The 13,842-nt window shown below is 42.2% G+C and overlaps 1 protein-coding gene across 6 annotated transcripts in view; it reads right to left on the bottom strand.

Moving 5' to 3' along the window:
* The window catches only part of SOCS6 (suppressor of cytokine signaling 6), a 30,412-nt gene extending 29,813 nt beyond the window's left edge, over positions 1 to 599 (bottom strand). For 2 of the 6 annotated variants that reach the window (XM_030012272.2, XM_030012278.2), the window contains exon 1: positions 358 to 466. The gene's annotated coding sequence lies outside the window, so the exon portion shown is untranslated. Of the gene's footprint in view, positions 1 to 357; positions 467 to 487 lie in introns of those variants that run through there. The other 4 variants (XM_030012275.2, XM_030012274.2, XM_030012277.2 and 1 more) reach the window with 4 other exon arrangements.
* Positions 600 to 13,842: the final 13,243 nt, after the last annotated feature.

Raw genomic sequence — 13,842 nt, 5'->3', positions numbered from 1 at the left:
GGGGCGAGAGGCCGGCCCCGGCCCCCTCCTGTCACGGCGGGGGCTGGGCAGCGCCTCGGCGGCCCACGGCCCGGGCGCTGCTCCCCGCCGGCCCGCCCGCCCGCCCGCCTTACAGGCCGCGCCGCGGCCCCGGTGCCTCCGCAGGGCCTGGCGCCGCCGCAGGCTCGGGGAGCCGAGCGAACAAAGGGAGAGAAGGCCGGGGCCGCGGCTCGGGAGGAAGGCGGTGGGCAAGCCGCGAACCGCGCCGTCCCCATCCGCCGGCTCTCCCTCCGCCCCACCAGCCCTCCGCGGCCACCGGGGGGAGCGGGGGGGGGGGGAGACGGGCCGCGGCGCGCCCGTTGCCCCGGGGACGCTCACCCAGCGGAGGCCGCGGTGTCCCGCTGCCGGCGCGGGCCTCTCCCCGGGCACCTCGGCGGCGCGGCGCGGCCTGCGCCGGCATCCAGGCTCGGCGGCCAGCAGCCTCCCGGGGCGGCGGAGCGGGACTCACCCAGGAGGAGGAGGAGGAGGAGCTGGCGCTGCTGTTGCTCTTGCGGGGCCCGGCCCGGCTTCGGCTCCTCCGGCTCCCTCCCTCGCCGTGCCGCCGCCTCCCTGTTCCTGGCGCCGCCGCCGCTTCCTCCGCCTCCTCTGCCCCCACCCCTCCGTCCTCGGAGGGGCGCACGGGGGCGGCGAGCCCGCGATGGCCGCCGCCTGCCGCAGGCAGGGCTACGGCTGCGGCTGCGGCGCCCGCGCAGAGCCCGGCGGGGGCAGCAGGGCCCGGGACACCCCCCGCTCCGTCCCCTCCGCCTTCCTGCTTGCCCCGGCGGCCGCCACCCGCCTTCCGCGGGCCCGCCTGCCTCGCAGCGCCCGGCCGGGGTGGCGGGGCCCCTTCCCTTCCCTTCCCCGGCTCTGGGCGCTTATCCCCCGGGCTCGTCGTCGTCCCCCCGCCCCGTCCTCGGTGCCCAGCAGCGAGACCCGCGGGGGGCGGCGGGGAGCCGCGCTGGGAGGGGGGGAAGGGGCAGGGGCTAGTAAAGCCCGACCGCCTGCCTGCCTGCCTCCCTCCCCGCCCCGCTCCCGTGTTCGGCCGCTCCCCTTGGCCGCAGAAGCTCAGCAATAAAGTTCAGAGGGAGCTGCTCCCCCCGCCTCCCCCACCCCGGTTTGTTTCGGCGAGGGGCATCGCCTCGCTGGTACCGCGCCGCCGGAGGGGTTCCCCCGACCCCCCCCCCAGCCGCTCCCCGCCCCGGGCAGGGGCGGCGGGCCCGGCCTGCCGGTGCTGGTGCCCCGCCGGGAGGCGCCGGCGATGGGCGCTCCCCCGCGGGCCCGCGCCGCCCCGGGGAGGGAGGTCGTCTCCCCTCCGCTTCATCTCCCCTTCCACCTCCCCCGGCGCGACCCCGCTGCGCCAGAAAAGCCATGATTTTTGTCTTTAACGCCGCTTCGCCGGCCGCCGCGAGAGGAGTGCCGCCAAACTTCAGCCGCATCAGCTGCGCTACGGCGACTTCAGCCAAGCGGGCTGTTCGCTTGCTTGTTCGCCGGTCCCTCTTTTAAAAATAAAATGCTAAATCAAGAGCAACAAAGCGAATCTTAATTTAGGATGTGGGAGGCTGACGGAAGCGACTACTAGCAGGGGGCAAAGAATTAAAATCTGCGGACAATATGGGTCTTAAAAGTTGTTGCATGTCGTATGTGCTGACTGATGTGGAGCTAGTAAAATACCACCTTTGTTTCCTGCTTGTGGTATATAACTGATGCAAATCAAGAACCTGATTTGCAAAGAAATGCATAATTTGCTTACCTATGTAATCGCAGGACAGTCAGTGAGGTTATTTGTATGAGTCGTTATGCAACTACTTTACTGATTTCAAGGTTAAAAAGAAATCGCTGAAACTCACAAGATTGTGAGAATATTCATGCACATTCTGCCTGAATTCTTCTACTGAGATCAAAGGTGTTTGTGGGTTGAGGTCAGTGAATTGTTTACTTGCCAAAGTTATTTGAGGTCAGAATGTGTCCTGATTGCGTTTAGGTTTTTATATCTCAGGCATTTATTGAGAGTTAAAGGCTTCTCTTAACTCTCATCCAAGGGTCGTAACACTTCTTTATGTGTCTGATCAACCTCAGTTGCTGGCAGGCCAGGACCATTTAGGAGGTGGTGACTCTAATAAGAGTTGCAAAAACAATATTTTTTTTTTCAAATACAAAGTTCAACTTTTTCAGATATATCTACAATGATTTGTGGTTTTGTTAAGTGTTTTATATTAAAACTGTTTGTTTTACGATTATGATTACATGTTATCAGTGGTATAACAAACAAAGCTAAAAATAGCTCCAAGTGGATCATTTCAGAAACCTTATGGATTGTACCTCTTGCTTGTAAAACCAATACTGTCAGTATGAAAAATACAAGTACTTTCTAGGTTGGCAGTAGTGTTAAAAGAAAGAAAGTAAATGAAATAAATAACAAAAGACTAACTTTTTTTTCCAACATAGTCGGTTCCTTCTTCCCTAGATAAACTGTTGGGAGTTTAGCAACCTAATCCAAAGAGAGCCATGTAAGCAAGAAAGGCCCTGACTGGGAAAGTTTCGGGTTAATTCTTGTATAGTTCCTCAAACAAGTTGGGGGGGGGGGGGGTGTCCTTACCTTCTTCTCAGGCCTCCTTTTCCTTTGGATACAAGCATTTGAACAAGTAATTATTTTCAGGATCCAGCTGGTATTCTTGCTTGACGCATGTATGTAGTATTAACTTAAGAAGTGTCTTCAGCAGCAGCTGCGGGACAATAGCAGCCATATGCGAAGAAGCTAACTGGACTAAAAATGTTTTTCTGCCTTCAGCCAGCTTTTACCATAGGCAACTTTTGCAGTAGACTATATTGCATGTGAGATAAAACAAAAAACTGGTCTTAGGAATCTTATTTTACAGCTTCCCACACTATCAAAAAAGTTGGCTCTGGATGACAAAGTTTTCCAGCCTGTGTGTCAAAGGTTTTCACGTGTCTGAAACTGCCCCCTTGTCACTCTTATGAATCAAAAGGCACTGATAGACAACTTTACAAAGTCGAAGGAAAGTAATCCAAAAAACTTGGTAGCTTTTTCTCCCAGTTTGTCTTCCCTAGCTTAACTTTCTTCTCACTGGGGATGATGCTAAATACAGCTTGAATTAGTATCACTCCTCAAAGTCGTGACCTTCCTCATTTTCTCTCCTTCCCTCCTGCCCATACACACCTTTCGTTCTCTTCATAGTGGCTCGAGTCCTCATTGGACTGCTCTAAGTCAGCTCAGGTAGCTAAATCTCTTGAGATTCATTTTCCTAACAATAAATCATGACATAAAGTAGAATAGGTGCCTTATTTTTCACTCCCATCATTTGGAAACTGTCCTCTGTTGCTGTAAGAGTTCACCAGAACAGCATTTTCAGATTGTTAGCATTGAGCAGTTTATGAGAAGTCAGGGTCTTTCAAGGCAGACACACAAACTGAATAAACAAAACCAAACAATACTTTCCAGCTGGATTAGTAGCCCGATGTAGTTCAACCTGTTATCAGGCGAGTATCGCAGCCTACACAAATAAAAGAGGTAGTTTGCACATTTGGAGTGGTGGTAGAGAGACAAGGGGAGGAGGACTGGGGATTGCAATCTTCTCTGTAGGCTGCCAATGTCTGTTGGCTTGTCTCAGCCTTAACATATAGCATCGTGTTGGGGATAGACTTTTTCGCATCCAAATGTGTCAACAAACAGCCGTATCCCAGTAGGAGCAACAGTTTATCACCAAGGGTGAACTCACCTAAGTGAGTTGCCACTTGGATGGCGGAGGAGGAGGATGTTAGCAGGATCACTCCGATGCATTTGTTCTTGGCTTAAAAACACATATTGAACTAAATTGGGCAGTTCATACATCCAGACATCTTGTTTTAATGCTTTCTGCATATACCACCTATTAGACTTGCCTCACAGTTGCTAGCTTTTGTTCAAAATGATGAGGACTAGAAATTTGGGGTTAGTAATGCAAAATTCAAATCTTTCATATCCACTGTCCTTGTATGCGTGAGCTTCTAAAATCAGGAGCTCCAGATCCACTTCTAATTACTTTGACTGAGGTCTTCGTGTTGATGAGTTCCCTATTTTGATATGCTTATGTCTTTTTTTCTCCCTTTTTATACTAAAAAATTGATTACAAGTTATTTCATAACTTTTGAGTCCAATCTGTGTACATACAAATCTGTAGTTCAGAGAGGCAGGTCAGAAACGTAAATTATGAGTGTTCATTGACAAAAAAAGCTGATGTTATATCCACCATATCCACTTTTTATCTTATTGCTGCCAGCCTGCCTGGCATAGGTTACCATCATCTTGTAACAACTACTCTCCTCCTGGCTCTTTGGCCTGAACTGCGGGGGGAGGTTAATGCCTTTGTCTTCTTATTGCTCTTTGCAGGCATGTAACTGTATGTGATTGTATTTTAAGGACACAAATGCCTTCTTTTCTGCTTCTGTTAATTCAGAAAAGGCATTTGTCATCATTATATTAAGATTTTCAAATTATTGTAACGCTTCACAAGAACTCGATCTTTTAGATGGTAAATGTTCAAATGGCCTTGGAAAAATCATAGACTTTTAAGGAAAGCAATATACACAAAATCACTGTACATTGCTGGTCATATTTGGTAACTGTGGCCTAATTTTCTGATCTTTTAATTCCTGTAGTCCTTTTTTGTTATATGTATTTTATTTATTCCTGTATTTTTATTTTTAGATAATATTGTATAATTATATTCCTATATTATAATATGTATTAGAAATCTATATATATCACATCATCACGTGTAGTTTTTGGACACTGTAGGTTAATTGTTCAACTTTGTTTTCTCATAGATTCTTGTACATTTTCTGTTAGTAAATTCCATTTCCATTATAGCAGTTAATTTATGTAAATATTTTCAAAGTTGGTGGGTTTTTTCCTTTTTTTGGAGGGACTTCACTCCACCCAGTTTAATAGTAGCAGTAGCATTAAAAAAAAAAAAAACACCACCAAAACAATGTGAAGTTCTTTCAAGAAGTTCTTTCACATCCCTCTTTGTCTCAGATTGGAGTTAAATTTGCTTTGTTTAGGGCACTGCTGAAATCAGTTTAAGTTACAAATGGCATTAAGACCTCATTATAGCTACTAAGGATAAACTATCCATAACACAGATATATAAATCATGTGTCACATTTTAATCAGAGTAGTGCTATTGCTTCTACTTCATACCGTGGTTATGTTGTGATATTCTGTATCTTTATCTGTTATGCTTATGCCTAAAAAACCCAGTACTTATTTACTTAAATTTTTTCTAATTTACACCTATTTTTGAGTGCCACTCTCACCTGTTTCATTTCAAGAGGAAACATACTTAAAAATGATTTATGACCACTTCTGCAATTAAGATTTTTGAATCCATTACAAAGTTTTCTGTCGACGGTAGGGGTGTTCATTTTTTAGCAAGAGCACAGCTCAGTATTTTCTTAGATCAAAGTTCTCTAACAATTCTATTATGGTTGATAACCGAGTATAGCAAAATGACATTTCTAATAACAGCACAAGAAGACTAACTTCTAATCTGCCGAGTAATGGAGAAAGGGAGGAGTCATTTTAATTGTTTATGGACCAAAAGCTGAATAAAGCCAGGGTAAATTGGGCCTCACAAATGGATTTCTGTTAAAGTCAGGGAAATAATATATCACTTTTCACGTTGTCAGAGATACACAATAAATCATGACAATAGTTGCTGTGAGTAGCTCTACGGTTAGGTTAGCCTATGCATCTTATTCATTGATTGCCCATATTGCCTGTACATTCGCTTGTAAACTAGATCAGGTCTGCTGTGAGTCATGTAGATTTGGAGATGCAGAAAGATAGGCAAGGTGGAGAACTCGTCCCAGCTCAGATTGCATCTGTACAAGCACTGGTGACACAACCAGTCTGAATTTCTTGGCGTAGTGGATTTTAACCTGGAGTAGGACATAGCTAACAAAGACAATATATATGAAGTCTGTACTCTCAAAGCCAATGCACTGGAGCACATGTAGGCTTGTTTCATCTGTTTTCCCATACTAGTTCTTCAAAATATTATGTAGATAAGGCTGTGGTCTTGTATTTTTCTATAACAGAAGAGCAGAAACTTCATTCTTCAACTTGTAAAGTTTATTCTTTTAAAACGTAAAAGTATATGTCCAGTAAGAATTTTTATGGGTACTGGTGTCAGACACTTTTTAAAAAAACATACGTATATATTTATTTGGAACATTACATTCTCCCCTGTAGCCAAATTAATTCTATTTAAAATCTTAATCGTTCTTTACAATGCAGCTCATGGGCTTGGCTTTGTAGCCTTTACTTCAGTATCCACAACTAGCCCAAGGAGTATTGAGCTGACCAAGAGGCAATCATTTTGGAGAGTAAGTGCCAAAGACAAACCAAAACAGCTCCAGATGTCACTTTACAATACTTAAACATTCTGAACTTTTGGTTATGGGTTTGCCATAGGTCTGGAGGATCAAATGAGATTTGTGTGATTTGACTGAGATTGTGGCAAGGGCATGTGTTGCTTGGTGTCTCTGTTTCTTGGTTTCCCTGTCTAGGGGGTGAAACTGGTCCAGAAAATGTTGCACTTGAACTGTTTTTTCAGGGTAGAGTTCATAACAAAAGTGTGCCCCAAACTTTTCAAATATAAAACCGGTCATTTAAAAATAAACAACTCGATTTGTCAGAAGTTTATTGCTTTTAAGCAGGACTGCTTAAAAGGAAAAAAAGCAGTAGCTTATTTTGTCATCTTTAAGGCAGAATAGAGGATGGAATAAAAAAGTGAAAAGGAATTGGAAGATGACTTTACTTTTTCACAGGGAAAAATATTTTTGAAAACTAGAGAGGTAATATTATTTTTGCATTTTTTCTTCAGCCAGCTCCTGTTAGAATTATGTGAGGACTAAGCACACAGCTATAGCTAGAAATTTATTAAAATAAACTAAAAATAAAAGTTGTTTAGACATCAAGAATCATACCTACTTCATTAGACCACATAAAAGAGAGCAAAGTATAGATATCAAGTCAGTGTTCACTACAAAGGATTATATTAAATTTAAAAATGTCTAAAACCAGTAGTAGCAGGTGTGCCTAGAAATTAAGGTTGTTCTACTAACGACTAACTGTTCCGCTTGGCTTTAAGTGGTACAGCCATTTTCTTAGTTATGAAAAGGAAGGTTAAACGGGTTCTTTTCAGTCGTCTTCTTAAGAATATGCTTTTAAAAACATGCATAAAAGCATAAAAAATACTCAATTCATGGGCAGAAGCATATTAAAAAAAACCCCACTCCCTGCCCCCTAAAATGGATGTATGGTTGCAGGAAGTCAGCAGATTTCACAAGGCCAGAGCAGTTCTTGTCTGGCCTTGATCGTCTTTTCCTTTCGCTCACAGAAAAGATCCACATTTACTTCAACACTGTAAGGCTGTGCCTGTAATGCCATGAGCAATTTCTCTTGATTTCTGAACTCCCACTGACTTCAGCTAGATCCAGGGCTGCTCCAGTATTCTCATTTCTTGGGGGCTTATTCTTATGCAATGTACTTTCAGCTAGATCAAGAGTTGCCCCAATACTCGTTTCTCAAGAGCTTATCGTTAGAGGGTGTACCCGCAGCTGCTAGTTTTAATTGAACGTAGCTTGTAATTAATTTTAACCCATATTTATTATACTTATAAAGCTCAAATTAAAAAAAAAACAAGCCCAACAACAAAACTTCGGGTTATATCAGTCAAGCAATACAGTTCACAGCCTTCTGGAGTAAAATTTCCTATTGTTGAAGAAACAGTATTTAAATCTAGATGGCTCACAGAGGTACATATGGAACTTTACACATTCAGGTCACAAGTTCAAACATGGTCTTCATTACCTGCAAATTAAAACTATCAATAACTGACATCTGTTACATAGCCAATATAAAATGAGCTGCTTTCTAAAGTGGACAGCACAGAAGACATAATCAGTGAACTTGTTTCTAAATGTGCTCTAAACACACACATTTAAATACGTTTCTTCTCAAAAATGAAGTCTTGTCTCTCAAAAAGAAGTCAACAGTACCAACTTCTACAATTTTGCAAAACACTGTTTTATTACTGTTGTCCCAACAAGTTAATACAATACTGACATTAAAAGCTCTGTTGTACATGAAACCTACTTTCTCATTGAAGTTGGAGCTTTCAGCTACAGTTCTTTACATATGTGCTGATCTCTCAGCAGAGGTGAAGCTGACTGGCAAGGCAGGGTGGAAAAGCCCCCGTTGCCCACACTACATGTTTTTGATAGACCTTGGTTGCAAGTCACATCACTGTAAGATCCTGAAATGGCCCTGCATTCATTAGGAAATAGCCTACCATGCCTCTGCATATAATTTTCAAAAACATCCTGAGAACATTTATGAAGACTTCTATGCAAGTGTAGAGCCACACTGAAATATAGTTTTCATTTAAATGTGAGGAGGCTTTACGATCAGTTCATTAAATTTAGGTTGCTCTTCAGAAATAAGTTTGTCAAATTCATCACAGAAAGTACCTTGAACAATTAAAAAATATAATATAAGAGGACAAGATGATGTCTCACAGCTTTGGAAGCAAAAAAAAGTGAAAAATCTTCATATTATGATTGGTTTTGCAGGTTGTCTTCAGTATGCAAAACTGAAATATTCTGTCAGCTTCTCTGTTTGCTACTCCATGACCAAAGACAGACTCATAGTAGTAAGTGAATGATCTTTTGTATAAGCCTTCTTCTTTCACAAAAGCTTTGCAGATCTTTCTCCTCTTTTTCTTAATGAAGCAGTAAATTTTGTCACTGTGATTATAGCATAGCAAAACTCTTCTTAATCATTCTACTCTGCTCTGGATAGAAGTGACTAGAAGGCATCTTTTGGAAGAAAAATAGAAGAAAGACTCCATGACTACAACCTGGACACGCTGAAATTCATATCACAGCTCTCATTCAATTCATCCAGGAACTTTATCAAAGAAACGAGCAGCACTGAATATGTAATGTCTTGTTCCAAAGCTGGAAATTATTACTGATGCAAAATAACCTTGCAGCATCTTCCTCCCACTGCAAATGCAGTGGATTTGAATGTGCTCCTCAATACATCACTAAAATGCACATTGGTAAAGACAACTCTAAGAACCATACAATCTTAAACCCCAGGACCGAGGGCTTTCAGCTGAAACTGATAAATAAGGCTGTTCTTTTAGAAAAAAGGAGGTTGATATGTTTGCAAAACGTGCTTACATAGTGAATACACAACCACAGTCTCTTCTGTGGGTAAAAATCGGTCTTTAGCTGGATATAGAATTTTCCTCCAGAAAAGAAAATGCTTCCTTTGATGGAAGCAATGTCATTCTACTAAGTAGCATGCATTCAGGGCAGATTTTCAAAGACATGAAGGGCACTTAGCTACATCAGTTAGGTGCCTCATGGATCTTCATGCTTTTGAAAAAATATCCTCCCTTGCTCTGTTAGGATTTTCTTAACGCAGAATTTCTTTTCTTTTATGAGTCATCTCTAGCATGTCTTTGCTGTATATAAGACAGTCTCTTGGTTTCATAAATATGTTGATAGGCAGCATGGAAAACATTAATCACTGTAAAGCTGAAGGATACTTAGCAAAAGTGAAGGGCATGAATTGAGGAATGTTGATTTAAATAGCATTCAACAGCTACAAAAAATGCTAGGCAACGTCACTATGATCACACCAGAAAGGCTATTTTATTATACATGAAAAATAATAAAATCTCTATTTGCCTAATCTGAAAAAAAGAGATAGTGAAACAAAGTTATTAAAAAACATATTATGTAACACTAATATTGAGTAGTCATACAACACATTGACAAATATAGAATACTACTTTTTTCATAACGATAGCCATGTTTGATAAAAAGAAGAAAATGCTTAAAAAGCTTGTAATATGTAAGTATATACCTAGTGGGAGCAATTTTTATATGTGGATAACTAAAGGTAGATGCTTAAGTATCAATCAGCATTTAATTTTGTATAGTGGGAAGTTCGAAACAAAGTCTTTATTCCATTTAAATCCTTGGCAAAATTGCCATTCGCTTCAGGACTGTGGTTTCGTCACTCTTGCTTAAATACTAACTAGAATGGCAGTATTACATATACTACTGAATAGTAAACCCCTCCTGTAATAACCTAAAGACAAAATTAATGGGACTTCATTTTAAATTCTTCCTGCTTCAGAGGAAGTCAAACTACTTTTTTAAATTAAAAACATCAGAATTAGCTAAATGGAACATCAAAAGCAAATTAATGTAAACAGAAGTGGCTATTTTTTGTTGTGTTAGAAGAGTCAATTGCTCTTGTAAAAATGCTCTATTTAAATAATGCTCTAAAATTTTTTGAGAAATTTCTTACTATTGTTGATCATTACTTCAAATTATTGCTGGCTGTTGTTCATTCATAGTTGAATTGGTATCAATAAATACTGATTGTTGTACAGTTCAGCTCCTTTGTCCAGAGCATTCAGGTTCAGCTTTGTAAGTGAGAAACTGTCCTTAAATATATCATTTGAATGAGATTTAATCTACTCACTATCACGTTTTCTTTTAGGTGTATTAAATCTTAATCAAAGACTTATTTAGTAGTAAGGTAAGTGCCAGCCTATCACGTTAATATTATTTCACTTAGCAGACAAAATTTAATCTCACAAAAAGTTTGGTCAGTTTGACAAGACCCATCTCTCATAAACCTATGATATTTGGCAATTAATTATATTTCCCTCTTTTAATTCTTTGTTATCAAAAAAACAGGCTGGTCATTTTCTCGACTTTTTTCCAGTCTTACTGAACACCCAGAGAAACTTTGTGGCTGATTATACTTCACATGTATGGGGGGGGGGGGGGGGAAGGAAACATTTTGGGCTTTAGTTAGTGATGAAGGCAGCATTTTAGGATTATCTGTTTAAGTAGGACAGATAATCCTAAATCATATTTGGCAAAGATAGTACTGTAATTGTGCCTGTATGGTCCCTGTGACACGGAGTCTGCAGCTCCTCCTTGGGCCTGCGCACGTCAGGGCACCCATCAGCAGATGTGGTTAATTTAACTTGCTGCCCAGTCTGTCCTCTCTGTAATGCAAAACCCACACCCATAAGCAGGACTGTGATTTTGAAACGGGTTACAATGCTGTGTGTGATTTGATGTGTCATATTACATTTAAACTGGTCTAATCTGCAAACGTCTCTTCATTCTCCGCTCCCAGGAAAGTGTCCCTGATGCTTCCCTTGAACTGAGCCTGGAGAAGGACAGCGTCCCTCGAACTGAGCCTGGAGACGGTGCTGCTGCAGAGGAGAATCGAATCAATCCCTTAAACCGCACACGGGCTCTGCCAGGGAAGGAGGTGGGTTAGTTTTCTGACAGATGGACACGCTGATCCAACTCACAATGATGTGTGATTGCGAGATCTGATACAAGGTCGGGCGGGAGAGGCAAAGAGCAGGATCACCCTTTTATCAGCAGCCCACAGTCACACCAGGTGAGGCGTGAGCTGAAACCGCGTCCTCAGGCTGAGGTTTCTTGGTTGGCAACTGCCCCGCTGAGCAGCCCCGCACCTTCTCCTGGGGCTGCTCCCTCCCAGCCCTGCACAGCCTTGTGTCTCTTCCAACGCAATGGTTTATGCAGCTGCACAGGGAACGGGTCGAGGAAATAATCTAGGTGACGAAATAAAAATAAAACTAAGAAATGCTTTCTTTTTTGCAGAAGTACCGTCCCCTGCAGATCACTTTGTCAGCCTGGTTGCCGGTGCAGCTGTACTGCTCGCAGTCTAGGAGGTGACGCAGGGCGCACATAAGAGAAGAGGCAGCTGCTCCTTAAAACTCAGTCTTACGTGTATTATAGGTAGTCCCGCCTCTGCAATGGTAAGAATTGGGGGTTTAGGACTTCCCGGCCTGCTAGCCGCTTCCTCTTATCACCTTCACTCTCACTTTGCAGCTATGGAAAGACCAGTTTCCCATTACTTTGCCCTTCTTCATCTTTGACATGGGCTGCAAATGAGCCCAGTTCTGTGACCAAATGTCTGTCTTTTCTGCCTGTCCTCTCCTGGTCCGTTATTGGACTTGTCCTTCTCTGCCTGTCCCAGAAAGTCATATTCCAGTGGCAGAAGGAGGAAAAGCAGGACAGAGATGGGCTAAGTCAAGACAGAATAGACAGACTCTCACTGCTGTTACAGATGCTGCTGAGGAGAAGAGGGAGAGGGAACAGCACCTGCTGCTTGGGACAATGAAATTCAGGTCATGAGCTGCAAACTGCACTTTATATCTTAGGAACGCTGTCATGGGATTTTTTTTTGCTAGCAAAGCCAGAGTTGGTCAAATGTTTTAAAATGGGTTTTCAATAGTAAAGATGTTTTTTAAAGAATTCTTTAATTTTAAACATTTGTTACAAAAGAATAAATAAATGTTGGCACTTTTTAATCACTTTGTAAATAATTTAATAAATCACTTAATAAAGTATCACTTTATACAGTGGGAAAAAAACTGCACTTGTTCCGCAAGTCTATGAAATGGGATTTCCTCTGCAAAAAGCACGCCCACAAACATAAATGGAAAAATATACTTTTAATGAAGCACACTGATGGAAACTGAACAACTTAATTTTCTCTGTATTTTCTACAAAGAAGAGTTATATTTTTGACCAATCCAGAAATCCTTCTACACATTTCTGGAGAATTACATTGTTATGGTATGGGCAGAATAAATGAGTTACAGGTGTTTCACACCTGTGTGGGGTGATTCAAACTAGTGACTCCCTCAGTTCTGAGCTTTTCTGTCCTCATACCTGTGCTCTGTCATTCCTGGCATGGAGGTGACTCCCAGAAGCTCTAACTGACATTAAGATCTCACTCTCTTGGGCCTTGAGCGCATGAAATCCCCGATTTACAAGTACGACAGTGTGAATAGGCAAGACAACCAAAGGATGAGTGGAAGGCATCGTGCTTTGACCAAGGCTCAACAGCACTTCAGCAGCAACAGACAGCTTTTCAGAGTATTTTTTCAGCTGGCACCTGCTGTTCTGTTCCTGAATTTATCTTCCCTACCAGGTAAGAGCTCTAAAGCATTTATAGGAAAAATTCTATAAAGGATTCTAGAAGGAACCTCATTCATAAACTTTATCTAGTCACTCTATGCCAGGGGAGGACTCTTCTGGGAATGCTCAGTGATTTCAGATTTTCCAGTCTGCTAAATGGCTGATCTTTGATGACAACTGATTCCTTTCAGTGAAATTACACTAATTGATACTAGCAGAGAGTCTGTTTCCAGCCAATCATTTACTAATCCATCACTGGTGCAACAGAAAGTGAATGTAAGCCTTGCCATGAAAACTTTCAGGCTACCGGCACATAAGATAACAATTATGGTAACATTATTTCTCTCTAGTAATTTATACTGCTCTACCTATCACTACCCTGTAAGTCACTAGATTCTTCCATACCATATTGTAACTATTTATATGCAGGTAGTTCTCACCAGCTCTCTAAGGACCCCCTTCATATCAAAGTTTAATTTGTATATGATAATTTACTGTTACATTTCTTAGCAAGATTGCCCTAAGCAAATAGGCAATGCATCTGAAAAGGGTCATTCTTCTCTAAGAATGAAATTTAATAGAGCATTACTTACACTTTAGCATTCATCTAATAACCAAAACACATTTCATTCTTGTTATTTTTAGATATCATTAATTCACAGGGGAAACTTAGACATTTTTTCAGTCTGTGACTCTCTTACGCAGATTCAAAAGACAAAAGATGTATTGTCTGCTTCTAAGGAAAAACTGCCGGAGGCACTT

The sequence above is a fragment of the Aquila chrysaetos genome, chromosome 4, assembly GCF_900496995.4.
Source record: "Aquila chrysaetos chrysaetos chromosome 4, bAquChr1.4, whole genome shotgun sequence".
Taxonomy (NCBI): Eukaryota; Metazoa; Chordata; class Aves; order Accipitriformes; family Accipitridae; genus Aquila; species Aquila chrysaetos.
This window is presented reverse-complemented; position numbering and strand designations above follow the sequence as displayed.